We start from the raw sequence: 16,158 nt of genomic DNA, 5'->3' as shown, positions 1-16,158 counted from the left end.
TGCCATTTTGACATGTCCCCATCATTCTTTATGTTCTTTCTTACTTTCTGGGACAAGATATTCAGGGCTCTTCTCATTCATTCTCAGCCTTAGACCAGAAAGTAGTCATTTCTCAAAGAAATGGTTCATTTAGTGGAGGATCATTTTAGTGGAGAATTATATTAAGAAACAAAGATCTGGGTGCTAGATGTACTAGATGTGCTAATTGCTATTGAGATGCTATTGTTTCTGAGGCTTCTCAGTAGATAGAAATACATATATATGTATACGTATACACATGTCTGTGTTTGTATGTACATGTGTGCATGTATAAAACTGTGTGTACCCATACATGTGTATCTATCTACCTAAGCTTTTTTTATTACTGATACCTCCAATTCCAAGTCAACACCAAAGAGTTCATTTTTAGCTTTCCCCTTCATTAATTTTTACTCTTCTCACCAACAGTGAGAAATCTGGTTCCCATTATTCACAATACATTTAGTTTAGTCAATCCTTCAGTTCTTTTGCAAGTTTCCCCATTTTTTGTTAGAATGATTACCCTTAGGAGATTCCTCAAGAAGGGTCCACGGGTACAAAAATTCCTGAATCTTACCATGTTTAAACTTTTCCTAAAGCTCTGATGTCTAAAAAAATAGCTTTAATACAAATAAAATCCTTGGTTCACACTTTCTTTCTTTAAGGCTTTTTGTTTTGTTTTAAAGCCTGCATCATTATTGTCTTTTTCTGAATGTTGTTTTAGAGAAGTCCAATGTCAGACCAATTCTCTCACCTCTGTAAGTTAATTGATTTTTTTTTTTTCTGGAGTCAATGAGGATTTTCCTTTGTTTAAAAAAATCTAATAGTTTTGAGCATTCTGAATCAATTTTCCCAGTTTATAGTGTTGTGTTATCATTTGCTTCTACTTCATAGAGCTTTTGTTGGGGGGCGCGGGGACTCATCAGTTCATAAAGTGGTCTTGTTTTCTGTTTCCTTCATATAATAGCTTTATATAGTTTCAGTTGTTTTTGCCTATTTAGGTCTTGGAAATTCAGGGTGATTTTTATAAGGTTCCTAGTCAAAGGGTGCCCCCTCCTGTCAGTGCAGAGAAGTATAGTCTTTAAAAGTTTCTGCTGTGAGTGATGGGGGAGTTGGGAGAGTTCTGAGTCCTCTGTTATTATGGTTCTTTTGTCTTATAAGACCCCACATTTTCCCTTTTGCTTCTTTTCTCTTTTTTTAAAGATTTTATTTATTTATTTGACAGAGAGAGACACAGTGAGAGAGGGAACACAAGCAGAGGGAGTGGGTGAGGGAGAAGCAGGCTTCCCGCCGAGCAGGAAGCCCGATGCAGGGCTCCATCCCAGGACCCTGGGATCACGACCTGAGCTGAAGGCAGATGCTTAACGACTGAGCCACCCAGGCAACCCTCCCTTTTGCTTCTTTTCCCCTTATTTTCCAATCTACAAAGGAATCCTCAATAAGAAATTACTCATTGGTTTCAATTTTTGAAATGAATAAAGTTGGGTAGGGTTTTTTTTTTTTTTTGAGTAGTATTAGGTTTACATAAAAATAGAGCAGAAAATAGAGTTCCCATAAACCTTTTCTCCCCCACCAGCAGTTTCCCCTATTATTAAAACATTGCATTAGTGTGGTTACATTTCTTACAATTGATGAACCAACACTGATACACTATTATTAAGTACAGTCTATAGTTTGCACTAGATTGCTATTTGTGTTGTAGAGTTTTAAGAGTTTTGAGAAATGCATAATGTCATGTATCTGCCAGCACAGTAGCATGTAAAATAGTTTCACTGTCCTAAAAATCCTCTTTGCTCTGCCTAGTCCTCCCTCCCTCCATCCCCAATCTCCTCTTAAAACCCTGGAAATCACTGATCCTTTTTCTATATCTATAGTTTTACCTTTCCCAAAGTAACATGTATCATGTTAACAATCATACAGTATGTAGGCTAGTAAGACTGCCTTCTTTCTTTGTTGTTTTTACATACATTGAAAGCTGCTGCCTGAGGATCAGGCTTCTAATTTAGCATCCATCTAGAAGCTGACTGTGTTCTTTCCCAGAGAACAGGTAAGTCTGCAGATAGCTTCTCTGCCTTCTCCCTCTAGCTCACTCTGTCACCAGTATCTCCCTGGAAGGAGCTTGTACACATGTCTGTCTTTTGTGGTTGCCACCCAAGAGCTGGGCCCCTGGAATGCCTAACTCTGATAGCCAAAGGGGCTTGTATTCATGAGTCCCACAGGACTGTAGCAAACAAAGAAGCAGTAAATAGGCACAGGAGTACTTGCCTGTGGCTATATGCCTGGTTCCAGTGCAGAGGCAGCAGGCAAAAAAGCCCATCTCCTACTTTTCCCATGGAAGGGCTCTAACTACATGCTTTCTCAGCTGCTGCCTGAGGGTCTAGGTACTGGCTGCAATCCTCCCCTTTGGAACACTGACAGGTCTCGGCAAACCCTCTACTACTAGGAGCCACACGGGAAAAAAAGAAGGTTGCTTCGACAATTACAAAGGATTGAGAGACAACCAAGAGCTCAAACTGAGCTAATCAATAAGGTTAATCTCCTACATGAGACCACTCCATAAAGACTAGGAACGGTAGCTGTTTTATCTAATGCCCAGAGTCAGGGAATATGTTTCAAACAAACAAAAGATAAAACTCTAGAAACACAGTTTAATGAAAAAGAGATAAGTGGATTACCTGATAAAGAGTTCAAAACAACAGTCATAAAGATGTTCACCAAGGTCAGGAGAATAATGTATGAACAAGTGAAAATTTCAACAGAGATAGAAAATACAAGAAAGTACTAAATAGAAGTCATAGAACTGAAGAATATGACAAAAATTTTAGCAGAGGGGTTCAATAGTAAACTAGATCAAATGAAAGAAATGATCACCAAACTCGAAGACAGATGGGGCGTTGAAATTCATCCAATTAGAGGAGCAAAAAGAAAAAAAAATGAAAAGAGTGAAGATAGATTAAGAAACTTATGGGACACCATTAAATAGAACAATATTCACTTTATAGAGGGTTCCAGAAAGACAACAGTGAGAGAAAGGGGCAGAAAGCTTATTCAAAGAAATAATGGCTGAAAACTTCTTCAACATGGGGAAAGAAACGACATCCAGATCTAGGATGTATAGAGAATTCCAAAAATATAAATCCAAGGAGCCCCACACCAACACACATTATAATTAAATTGCCTAAAGTTAAAGACAAGGAGAGAACCTTAAAAGCTGCCACAGAAAAAACAACTTGTTACATACAAAAGAAATCCCATAAGACTATCAACAGATTTTTCAGCTAACTTTGCAGACCATGAGACAGTGGCATGATATACTGAAAGGGCTGAAAAAAAGAAAAATGACAACCAAGAATACACTGCCCAGCTAAGGTGAGCTTCAGAATTGAAGGAAAGATAAAGAGTTTTCAAAACAAGAAAAAGCTGAAGGAGTTCATCACCACTAGACTGGCCTTACAAGAAATGTTAAAGGGAGTTTTTCAAGCTCAACCAAAAGGATGCTAATTAGTAATAGGAAAATATATGCAGGTATAAATAAATCTCATTGGTAAAGATAAATATATAGCTTAATTCAGAATATTCTAATGGTGATGGGTAAATCACTTATAACTTTACCATGAAGATTAAAAGACAAAATTACATATAAAAACCCCACAAAACTAATAATTTGTTAATGAATATACAAGGTAAAAAAAGTGTAAATTGTGACTTCAAATACATAAAATGCAGGGAGGGAAAGTGTAAAAATGTAGAGCATTAGAAGTTAAGTTGTTAGCAGCTTAAAACAGATTGTTATGTTATATATAAGCCTTATGATAATGAAGCAAAAGCCTATAGTAACACACAAAAGAGAAAGAGAAAGGAATCTACACATACACTACAGAAAATCATCAAATCACAAAAACATCAGAGAGGAACAAAAGACCAAAGGAATTAAAAATAGGAAACAATGAACAAAATGGCAATAATCTACAGCTATTAATACTTATTTTAAATGGAAATGGACTAAAATATCCAATCAAAAGACATGAATGGATTTAAATAAAAACAAGCAAGACCCACTATCTGCTGCCTACAAGAGACTCACTTCATCTTTAAGGACACACAGACTGAAAGTGAAGGAATAGGAAAAAAAAAAAAAAAAAAGTCCAAGCAAATGGAAACCAAAAGAAAACAGGGATAGCGATACTTATATCTGACAAAATAGACCTTTAGGCAAAGACTGAAATAAGAGACAATGAAGGTTATAATATCATGACAAAGCAGTTAATCCAACAAGAGGATAAAACATTTGTAAATATTTATGCACTCAATATGGGAGAACCTAGATATAGAAAGCAAATATTAACACATCTAAAAGGAGAAATAGACAGCAATATACAATAACAGTAAAGGATTTCATTATCTCACTTTAACAACAGATGTATCATCTAGACAGAAAATGCATGTTAAGACCAGAAGGACTTAACAGACATTTAAAGAATATTCCATAAAATAGAAGAATACACATTCTTCTGAAGTACACATGGAATATTCTCCAGGCAGATTATATGTTACAACACAAAACAAGTCTTAATAGATTTAAGAAGACTGAATCATATCAAGCATCTTTTCGAACCACAGTGATATGAGATAAAAAAAATCAGTTTACAAAAAGAAAACTAGAAAATTCATAAATGTATGGAGATTAAACTATATGTTACTGAATAGCCAAAGGGTCCAGGAAGAAATCAAAAGAGACCTAAAAAAGTATCTTGAAACAAATGAAAATGTAAATACAACATACAAAATTTATGAGATTCAGCAAAATCAGTTCTAAGGGAACTTCATAGCAATAAATACCTACATTAAAAAAAAAGGAAAGATCACATAAAAACATCCTAAATTTACACTGCAAGGAACTAGAAAAAAAACTAAACCTAAAGTTAGTAGAAGGAAGGAAATAACAAAAATCATAGTAGAAATAAATAAAATAGAAACTAAAAAAAAAAAATCAATAAAACTAAAAGCTGTTTTTTTAAAAGATAAAATAGACAAACCTGTAGCTACTCTTACCAAGAAAGAAGAGAGGATTCAAATAAACTAGAAATGAAAAAGAAGACAATAAAATTGAGACCAGAGAAATCCAAATAATCATAAGAAAATAATATGAAAAAATATATATACCAACAAATTGGAAAACCTAGATGAAATGAACAAATTCCTGAAACATACAACCTATCAAGACTGAATCATAAAAAATATAAAATCTGAACAGATCAATTACTAGTGAGGAGATAGAATCAGCAATCAAAAGCCTTCCAACAAAGAAAAGTGTAAGACTACACAGTTTCACTGCTGAATTCTATTAAATATTTAAAGAAAAAGTAATACCAATCCCTCTCGAAACACTTCCAAAAACATGGAAGAGGAGGGAACACTTCCAAACTCATTTTATGAGCCAGGATTACTCTGATACCAAAATCAGACATGGTCATTACAAGAAAAGAAAATTATAGGTCAATATCCCGGGTGAAGATAAATGCACAAATCCTCAACAAAATACTAGCAAACTAAATTCAACAGTGCATTAGAAAGATCATTATACCATGATCTAGTGGGATTTATTTCAGGGATGCAAGGATGACTCAAAATATGTAAATCAATCAATGTGATATACCACATTAACAAAATGAAGGCTAAAAATCATGACGTTCTTAATAGATGCAGAAAAAGCATTTGACAAAATATGACATCCATTCATGATAAAAACTCTCAACAGTTGGATGTAGAGAGAATATATCTCAGCATAATAAAGACCATATATGTCAAGACCACAGCTAACATCATACTGAACAGTGAAAGGCTAAAAGCTTTTCCTCTACAATCAGGAACAAGACAAGGATGCCCAGTCTCACAATTTTTATTTAACATAGTACTGGAAGTCCTAGCCAGAGCAATTAGGCAAGAAAATAAAAATAAAGGCATCTAAATTGGAAAGAAATAAGTAAAATTTTCTCTATTTGCAGACATGATATAAAGAAAAACCTAAGGACTCCACTAAAAATTTGTTAGAACTAATCAACAAATTCAATAAAGTTGCAGGATAAAAAATCAAAATGCAAAAATCTGTTGTGTTTTATATACTAATAAAGAACTACCAGAAAAATAAGTTAAGAAAACAACTCCATTTACAATAGTATCAAAAAAAGAATAAAACAGCTAGGAATAAATTTAATCACAAGTGAAAGAAGGGCACACTAAAAAACTATGACATTGAGGAAGACACAAATAGATATTCCATGCTCAGAGTAGAGGAATTAATAGTTAAAATGTCCACACTATGCAAAGCAATCTACAGATTCAACACAATCTCTATCAAAATTCTAATTTTTTTTTCACAGAAATAGAACAATCTTAAAATTTGTATGGAACCACAAAAGAACCCAAATAGCCAAAACAATCTTATGAAAGAACAAAGCTGGAGGCATGATGCTCCCTGATTGCAAATTGCATTACAAAGCTACAGTAAACCAACCAGTATGGTATTGACATAAAAACAGACACATAGATCAACAGAACAGAAGAGAGAAGACAGAAATAAACCCACACATATATGGTCAATTAATTTATAGGAAAGGGGCCAAGATTATACAATGGGGAAAGAATCATCTCTTCATAAATTATTTTATTTCTGGTGATCTATTTCTGCATTTTCTACATTGTTCCATTGATCTATTTTGTCTACTTGTTTACCAGTACCACATTGTTTTGATTATATAGCTTTATATTAAGTCTTGAAGTTGGGTAGTACCAGTCATCCAACTTTGTTTTTCTTCTTCAGTACTTTGTTGACTAATTCTTGGGCTTGTGCATTTTCACCCAAACCTTATAACCAGTTTATCTATACTTACAAGACAACATTCTGGCACTTTTTTCCCCTGTGGGAAAATTTTATTTGTTTATTTATTTTTATTTTTCATTATGTTCAACATATAGTACATCATAAGTTTTTGTTGTAGTGTTCAATTATTCATTAGTTGTGTATAATACCCAGTGCTCATCCCAACATGTAACCTACTGGCATTTTGATTTGGATTATATGAAATCTATATATCAAGTTGGAAAGAACTGATACCTTAACAATACTGAATTTTCCTACCAATGAACATAGGATATCTATTTATTTATCTTTTTTATTTCTTTCATCAAAGTTTTATAGTTTTCCTTATATAGATCTTGTACATATTTTGCTTATGACTATTTCATTTTGGGGGGTGATAATGTAAATGGCATTATGTTTCAAATTTTAAACTCCAATTCATTTTTTTATAAATTTTTAAGAGTTTATTTATTTATTTGAGAGAAAGAGGAAAGAGAGAGAGAGAGCACAAGCAGGGGGAGGAGCAGAGGGAGAGGGAGAAGCAGACTCCCTGCTGAGCAGGGAGCCCGATGCAGGGCTCAATCCCAGGGCCCTGGGATCATGACCTGAGCTGAAGGCAGACTCTTAACCGACTGAGCCATCCAGGCGCCCCTAAACTCCAATTCTTCATTGCTGGTGTACAGGAAAGCAATTGACTTCTGCATATTAACTTATATTTTACAATCTTGCTGTAATCACTTATTAGTTCCAACAGGGTTTTTGTTGATGATGATTACTTGGGATTTTCTAGATATGCAATGTCATCTGAGAACAAAAATGTTTTATTTCTTCCTTCAAAAGCCATATACTTTTTATTTCCTTTTGTTGTCTTATTGCATTAGCTAGAACTTCCAGAACATGTTGAATAGGAATGGTGACAGGGGACATTTTGTATTATCCGTCATCTTAGAGGGAAAGCATCTAGTTTCTCATCATTAAGTATAATGTTAGCTGTAGGGTTTTTTGTAAATCTTGTTCAAGTTGAAAGTTCCACTCTATTGCTAGTCTGTTGAGAGTTTTGGATTTTGTCAAATGCTACTTCTGTATCTATTGATATGATCATATGAGTTTTCTTCTTTAGTCTGTTGATGTGACTAACAGATTAGTTGATTTGTGAGTGTTGAACCATCCTTCCATACCAGGAATATGTCATTGGCATGGCATATAATTATTTTTGTACGTTGTTGGATTCAATTTGCTTATATTTTGTTGAGAATTTTGCATTTATGTTCATAAGAAATATTGGTCTGTAATATTCCTTTTTTGTAATTTCTTTGCCTGGTTTTGGTATTGGGGGCAATGTTGACCTCATAGAATGAGTTGGGAAGTAATCCCTCTGCTTTTTTTTTTTTTGTATAAGAGATTGAAGAGAGTTAGTATAATTTTTTCCTTAAACATTTGGTATTCACCAGTAAAACTACATGAGTATACTGCTTTCTATTTTTAAAGATTATTTATTACTGGTTCATTTTCTTTAATAGATTTAGGCCTACTTGGATTATGCATTTCTCCTTATGTGAGTTTTGGTAAATAGTGTCTTTCAGAGAATTGATTGATTTCATCTAAATTATCAAATTTGTGGGCATAGAGTTATTCATAATATTCCTTTATTATCTTTTTAATGTCCATAGGATTGGTAGTGATGACCACTCTTTCATTTCTTATTTGTGTTTTTTTTCTTAGTCTGGCTATAGGTTTATTATTTTATGTATCTTTCCAAAGAACTAGCTTTTGCTTTCATTAATTTTCTCTATTGATTTCCTGTTTTCAATTTTATGAACTTCTGCTTTTATTATTTATTTTCTTCTGCTTACCTTGGATTTAATTTGCTTTCCTTTTTCTAGTTTCTCAAGGGAGAAGCTTAGATTGTTTAGATCTTTCTTCTAACATATGCATTCAATATGACATATTTCCCTACAACCACTATTTTTGCTATATCCCATAATTTTGATAATTATGTTTTCATTTCCATTTAATTCAAAATATTTTAAAGTTTTTCTTGAGACTTCTTCTTTGACTTATTTGTTATTTATTAGTGTGTTGATTAATCTCCAGATATTTGGGAATTTGTTCACCCATCTTTCTGTTACCAATATCGAGTTTAATTCCATTGTAGCCTGAAGGCCTACTTTGTAGGATTTCTATCCATTTACATCTGTTAGTTTTATGGCCCCAAATGTGGTCTATTTTGGTTACTGTTCCATATGAGGTTTAGAAGAATGTATTCTGCTGTTGTTCTATAAATTTCAGTTAGATTCAGTTCATTAAAGTTCTATTCAGTTCAACTATATCCATATCTATCTATCTATCTATCTATCTATCTATCATCTATTGGCTCTGTCAGTTAATAATGGAGGGATGGTTAGATTCTCTAACTATAATAATGGATGTCTCTTTCTCCTGGCAGTTCTATGCTTTTGCTTTGTATATTTTGACAATGATTAGGTGCATATACATTAAGGATTGTAATACCTTCTTGGAGATTTGAATGACTCTTTACCCCTAATAATTGTTCTTATTCTAAAGTCTGCTTTGTCTGAAATTAATATATCTATTCTAGCTTTCTTTTGATTAGTGTTAACATATTTTTCTCCATCCCTTTATTCTTAATCTAAGTCTTTAAAGTGGGTTTATTATAGACAACATAGAGTTAGTTGGGTCTTATCTTATTTTTATTTACTGACAGGCATCTTTTAATTGGTGTATTCAGGCCATTCACATTTAAAGTGACAGCTAAATTAACATCTACCATATTTGCAAATGTTTTCTGTTCATCTCTCTTGTTCATTTTTTGTCTTCCACTTTTTCCACCTTCAATGGTTTTGAGCATTTTATGATTCCATTTTATTTTTTCTCTTATCAATTTCACTTTTAAAAAAATTAGTGGTTGACCTAGAGTTCACAATAACATTTACAACTAATCTAATTCCACGTTCAAATAACATTATACCACTTCATAGGTAGTGCAGATAGATACCTTATGACAGAGCATTCTTAATTCCTCCTTCCCATTTCTTAGTTCATTGTTGCCATTGATTTTACTTGGCTATCAGCTGTAATCACCAAATACATTGTTGCTTTACTATTTTGAACAAACTGTTTTCTGTTAGATCAATTAAAAATAAAAAAAAAATAAAAGACTTTATTTTACCTTCATTCATTCCTTGTCTAATGCTCTTCCTTTCTTCATGTGTATCCAAGTTTTTGACCCAGAATCATTTTTCCTTCTTTCTGAAATACTATTTTTAACATTTCTTCCAAAGCAGGTCTATTGGTAAAATTTCAATTTTCATTTTTCTGAGAAATTATTTCTCCTTCACTCTGGAGGAAAACTGCACTGAGTACAGAATTCTAGGTGCATGAGGTTTTTTGTTTCAACACTTTATTTTACTCCATTCTCTTCTTGCTTGCAGGCTCCTGAAGAGAAGTCTGGTGTGATTCATATTTTTCTTTATAGGTATTTTGTTTTTTTTTATGTTTTTCTCCTATGGTTTCTTTGAAGATTTGTTTCCTGATTTTCTTTTTCTTGCAGTTCATTATAGTTCTAGCTGCAGATTTTTTTGGATTTATTCTGCTTAGGGCTCTCTGAGCTTCCTTAATCTATGTTTTGGTATCTATCATTAATCTTAGAAATTTCTCAGCCATTATTAATATATTATTTGTTAATATATTAATATTAAAACATTTCTTCTGTTTCCTTCCTTCTTCTCATTCTACTTATCTCATTACAGGTATTTTGCACCTTTTATAACTGTCCCAGAGTTCTTGGATATTTTGTCCTAGGTTTTTTTTTTTTTTTAATTTTCTCTTTCATTATTCTTGCATTTTGGTTTTAAAAGTTTCTATTGGGATACCTTCATGTTCACTGATTCTTTCTTCAGCCATGTCTATTCTGACACTGATTCTGAACTTTAGTCTCCAGAACTATGAGACAGTAAATTTCAATTGTTTCATTCAGCTTGTAGTTATTTATTATGGCAGTCCTTGGGCACTAATACAGTAGTATTACACTGATTTTCATCTTGATTTATTCTTGCATTCCTGGGACAAATCTCAGTTGGTACTAGTGCACAATCCTTTTGAAATGCTTCTGAATTGAATTTGCTATTTTGTTGTGGATTTTTGCATCCATATCATAAAGTATATTGGTCTGTAGTATTCTTTTTTCATGATGTCTTTGGTTTGGGTATTAGAGTAATACTTGCCTCATAGAATGAGTGAGGAAATGATCCCTTCTATTTTTTGGAAGGGTTTCAGAAGGATTAGTATTAACTCTTCTTTAAACATTTGGTAGCATTTACTAGTGAAACCACCTGATGTTAAGCTTCTTTGTGGGAATTTTTTTAATTACTAATTCAATCTTTTTTTTGTGATAGCTCTATTCATATTTTTTATTTCTTCTTGAATAAGTTTTGATAGTTTGATTCTAGGAACTTGATCATTTCCAAACCATTTATCTTTGCTTTAATCTTGATTTCCTTCCTTCTGTGAGTTTAGTTTTCTTTTTCAGTTTTTCAAAGTAAAAGTCTTGGTTATTGATTTGAAATCTGTTTTCAACGTAGGCATTTATAGCTACAAATTTCCCTCTAAAGTACTGATTTTCCTATACTCCGTAAGTTTTTTAATAGTGTACTTTTTTTTCACTCATCTTAAAGTATTTTTAAATTTCCCTAGTGATTTATTCTTTGATTTACTGGCTGCTGAAGACTGTGTTATTTCTACATATTTGCAAATTTTTCAGGTTCTTTTATGTTATGATTTCTAATTCCATTCCACTGTGGTCAGAGAAGATACTTTGTGTGTTTAACTTTTCAAATTTATTGAGACTTGATTTGTGGCCTAACATATGGTCTATGCTATAGAATGTTCCATGTACACTTGAGAAGTATATGTATTCTGCTGTTGTAGGATGAACTGTTCTATATATCTGTGAAGTCTAGTTGGTTTATAGTGTTACTCTTCTGTTACCTTGTTTATATTAATTCTATTATTGAGAGTGGGTGCTAACATCTCCAATGATTATTGTTGAATTATCTATTTCTCTCTTCAATTCTTTTAGTTTTTGCCTAATGTATTTTGGGACTTTCTTCTTAGGTTCATGTTCACAATTGTCCCACCTTCTTGATGGATTGACCATTTTACGATTCATATTTGTAGGGGGTGTGAGAGATTTGGGGACTGATCAAGAAAAAAAATGATATAACCATGAGAGGCAGTTAACACACAGTAAGCTTTACTGGGTGGCACTTAGACAGTGTTGCCTGAGTGAGGAAGTTCCTTAGGGCATGAGAATGTCCAGAAGCTACAGGGAAGGGACCACCATCAAGAAGGAGAGCATAAGGAAACTCCTAGCAGAGAAGGGGACTGAAGAGAAAGCTTATGTATCTAGGGGATATTGCTCAGCAAACTGGTGGGAGTCTCCATGTCTGAAGAACAGCAGCAGCTTAGGACCTTATAAGGCCCTCTCTTGTTAGGCAACAACTAATGTGGTCAGTTTTGCAGAGTATGCAAAAGACACAAGCTCTAAATGGCTAAGAATCTGCTTATTTGTGCTATTTTTAAAATAATTGGATGTGTAAACATTTGAGGTTGGCATTGGTGGGGATTTTGAGCTAATAGGTCTCAGCCTGTAGTGAAGACAAACTAGGAACCAATTTGCAGAGGCCATCTTTGGTTCATTCATATACTAATGTCTTTCATATTTCGGAAATTTGGGGGCCATTATTTCTTCAAATACCCTTTTTGCACTTTCTCTCTTTTCTCTCTTTCTAGGATTCTTCTTACACAGATGTTGCTATACTTGTTAGTGTCCTACAGGTCTCTTAGGCCCTGTTCATTTCTCTTAATACTCTTCTCTTTCCGATCTTCAGCCTGAATCATCTCAATTAGCCAATCTTCAAAGTTCACTGATTCTTCTACTTGTCCAAATCTGCTGCTGGACCTCTCCAGTGAGTTTCTCATTTATTATTGTACTCTTCAACTCCAGCATTTTTTTATTTATTCATTTGAGACACAGAGATACAGAGAGAGAGAGAGAGCATGAGCAGGGAGAGAGGCAGAGGGAGAGGGAGAAGCAGGCTCCCCGCCGAGCCAGGAGCCCAATGTGGGGCTCGATCCCAGGACTCTGGGATCATGACCTGAGCCGAAGGCAGACGCTTAACCATCTGAGCCACCCAGGTGCCCCGAACTCCAGCATTTCTATCTAGTTCCTTTTTACAATTTGTTGATAGTCTCTCTTTGACATTATTCTTATAGTTTCCATTAGCAATTTAAGCATATTTAAAATTATTGATTAAAAGTTTTTGTCTAATAAGTCCAATTTCTGGGCTTCCTTATAGACAAAACTTCCTTATTATTCCCCCCATATATGGCCCATACTTGTTTCTTGAATGCCTTGAAATTTTTTGTCGAAAATTGGGCATTTCTAGTATCACCATGTGACAACTCTGGAAATTATATATTCCCCCTCCCCAGAGTTTGTTATAACTGCTTTAGTTGTTTCTGTGATTTTAAAATGACTTTTCTGCACCAATTTTGTAAAGTCTTATGTTCTTTGTTGTGTGTGGCTACTGAAGTCTCTGCTCCATCAGCTTAGTGGTCAGCAAGTCATTCATAAGAAATTTCCTGAAATGTCAAAACTCACTGATTTTTCTTAATTGTTCACCTGATTGTTTTAAGCCCTTGATTAGTTTCCAGAGTCCAATAAAGTTAATTCTAATAATCCTTGTCAGTTTACTGGCTGATTTTGTGAAGGGATTGGATTTTGGTTTCCTATCCACAATTATTCTCTGGCCTTAGTCAGTATTCTACTTTTATCTAAGAAAGAGTATGAAGATTCTATCAACCTACCTGTCTATATCTCCTATGTTAAGGGAAAAGAAAAAAAAAAAAAGGAAAAACAAACCATAAAATGTAAGGGGCTCCTGGTGGGAAAAGGAGGAAACAGGAACTGAAGCTAGATTTCTTTAAATACACCTTGTTTTGTAGATTTTACTTTAGATCCCCATATTTAGGTAATTATTAAAAAATTAAAATATTTTATGTTACCTAAACAAACTATTCCCAGAGTCATAAACTTGCCCATGTCTAATTAACATTTATGTGGAGAGGCTGAGATTTCAATTCAGACAGTCTAACTACATGGGCAATAACATTAACTATTATGCTAAACTATATGGTATTAAGAGATAACATAGGTAAAACACCTAGCAAATCAACAAAAAATTAGCTTCAAAAAATCTATTAGAATAGAGTTATAAGTTAGTCTTACATTTTCCTTAAAAAAAAATTTGATAAACAGACTTACTATTTTTGATTACATAAAGAGATGAATACAACCGTTATCCCAAACATGGACACCCCCCTGGTACTTCAATAAAAGTACTCAAAACTGAAAAATCTCCCACTCCTCTTTTCTGTTAACACCACCACTTACCCACTCACATCAGATGTCTCCTTTACTCCTATAGTCTAAATAGTCTTTGCCAACACCTCTTGACTGCTTTGCTTCTCTAAACAGTATCTTGAATCCAACCACCAATCTTCATTCCCACTGCCACTGCCTCAGTTCCCACCTGTATTTCCTACCTGGAGTAATCAAATGGTCAAATTAGTCTTTCCTGCCTCCATTATCTTTTTCTATATCCAATTTTCCATTATGCTTCTAGAGTGTTTTAACTAAAATTTCAATAATTTATTCAACCTTTTCAATTTATTCAATAATTGGCTTGTTATATCAATTATCCAGTGGCTTCCTATCATCTACAGTGGTTTTCAAAAATATATTCTTAAAACACTCAAGACTCAACAGGATTGCCTCAGTTTCTAAGGATGATAAAGCTGAAGGTATGTGGATGAGGTTCTTTTGTCATCCCTATTCTTCAAGCTTTAATCACAGTTGCTCAATTTATCTGCAGGATTAGAGATGTTGTTTAATGCCTTTATTCTTTCAACAGCTATTTCTTCTACCTATAGGGCTATTCTCTCCATGCCTTAGGAAACCTCTGAGACAATCTTAAAGATGACAAAAATATAAGAAGCCTACAGGCAGTTTCTTGTTTCCTTCTCTGTTCCTACAGTACTTTGTATACTCTGCTATTAACAACCTCTACCACATGTTTTTCATCACCTACTAACACCTGTGCCTTTGGATAAGTAACTTCTCTGACCTTGGTTTCCTCATTTATAAAATAAGGATAACTAAGTACAATATCTAACTCACAGAGATGTTGGAGGGTTAAATGTGGTAATATATGAAAGGGCTTAGAAGAATGCTTGACATTAGATTTATACAAATGTTAAATACAAGTATTACTACTAGTAATAATAGCACTACCACTATTTATCTATGTGGGTCTATTAAACTGTAAACTCTAACGGGTTATTTTTATGCCCCTAGCACACAGCTAATAGTAAAAACTTAATATTGGAAGGAATTGATCTACATTCTATAATATGCAACGAATATAGTCAATTATTTGTTATTTTCCTCAGGTTAAAATTTTCATTTCCTGGTGCCTTCAGCTACTTCTTTTTGCAAGAGATATTATTTAATGTGAAATCTCTAAATTCCTTAGAGTATGCTTTTTGCAGAAAATTAAAAGTTTATTTAATCTCTTACAAGTGGAAGGCAATTTCCTTTTACTTAATATATTTCAATAAACTTATGTAAACCACTATGATGGGCATTAAAGAGGGCACGTGATATGATGAGCACTGGGTGTTATACTCAACTAATGAATCACTGAACATTATGTCAAAAACTAATGATGTACTATACCTTTGCTAATTGAATTAAAAAAAAAATTGTATGTGTCAACTTGGTAGGGTCACAGAGCCTAGATATGCAGTCAAACATTATTTTGGATATTTCTATGAGAGTGTTTTTGGATGGGATTAACATTTCAATCTGTGGACTTTGAATAACGTAGTTTGCAACTAGTGCAAGTCCTGTTTAGAACAAAAGACTGAGCTCCCCAGAGCAAGAGAGAATTCTGCAGCAAACAGCCTTTGGACCTGAACTATATGTAACATTGGCTCTTCCTTGAGTCTCCAGCCTGCTAGCCCACCCTGATGACTTTGAACTTGCCAGCCTCCATAATCACATAAGCCAAGTTTTTAACATAACTCTCTTTCCCTCCCTCTACCACTACTCCTCTATATATAAATACACCCACCTACAGTATACACGAAATTAAGTTGTAGACCAGGCTATAATCATTTAAAGGGGGAAAAAAAGTCTT

Source organism: Mirounga leonina, unplaced genomic scaffold (genome assembly GCF_011800145.1).
Source record: "Mirounga leonina isolate KUSES-001 unplaced genomic scaffold, KU_Mleo_1.0 Mir_104, whole genome shotgun sequence".
Taxonomy (NCBI): Eukaryota; Metazoa; Chordata; class Mammalia; order Carnivora; family Phocidae; genus Mirounga; species Mirounga leonina.
The sequence above is the reverse complement of the archived record's forward strand: the minus strand, read 5'-3'. Positions refer to the sequence as shown.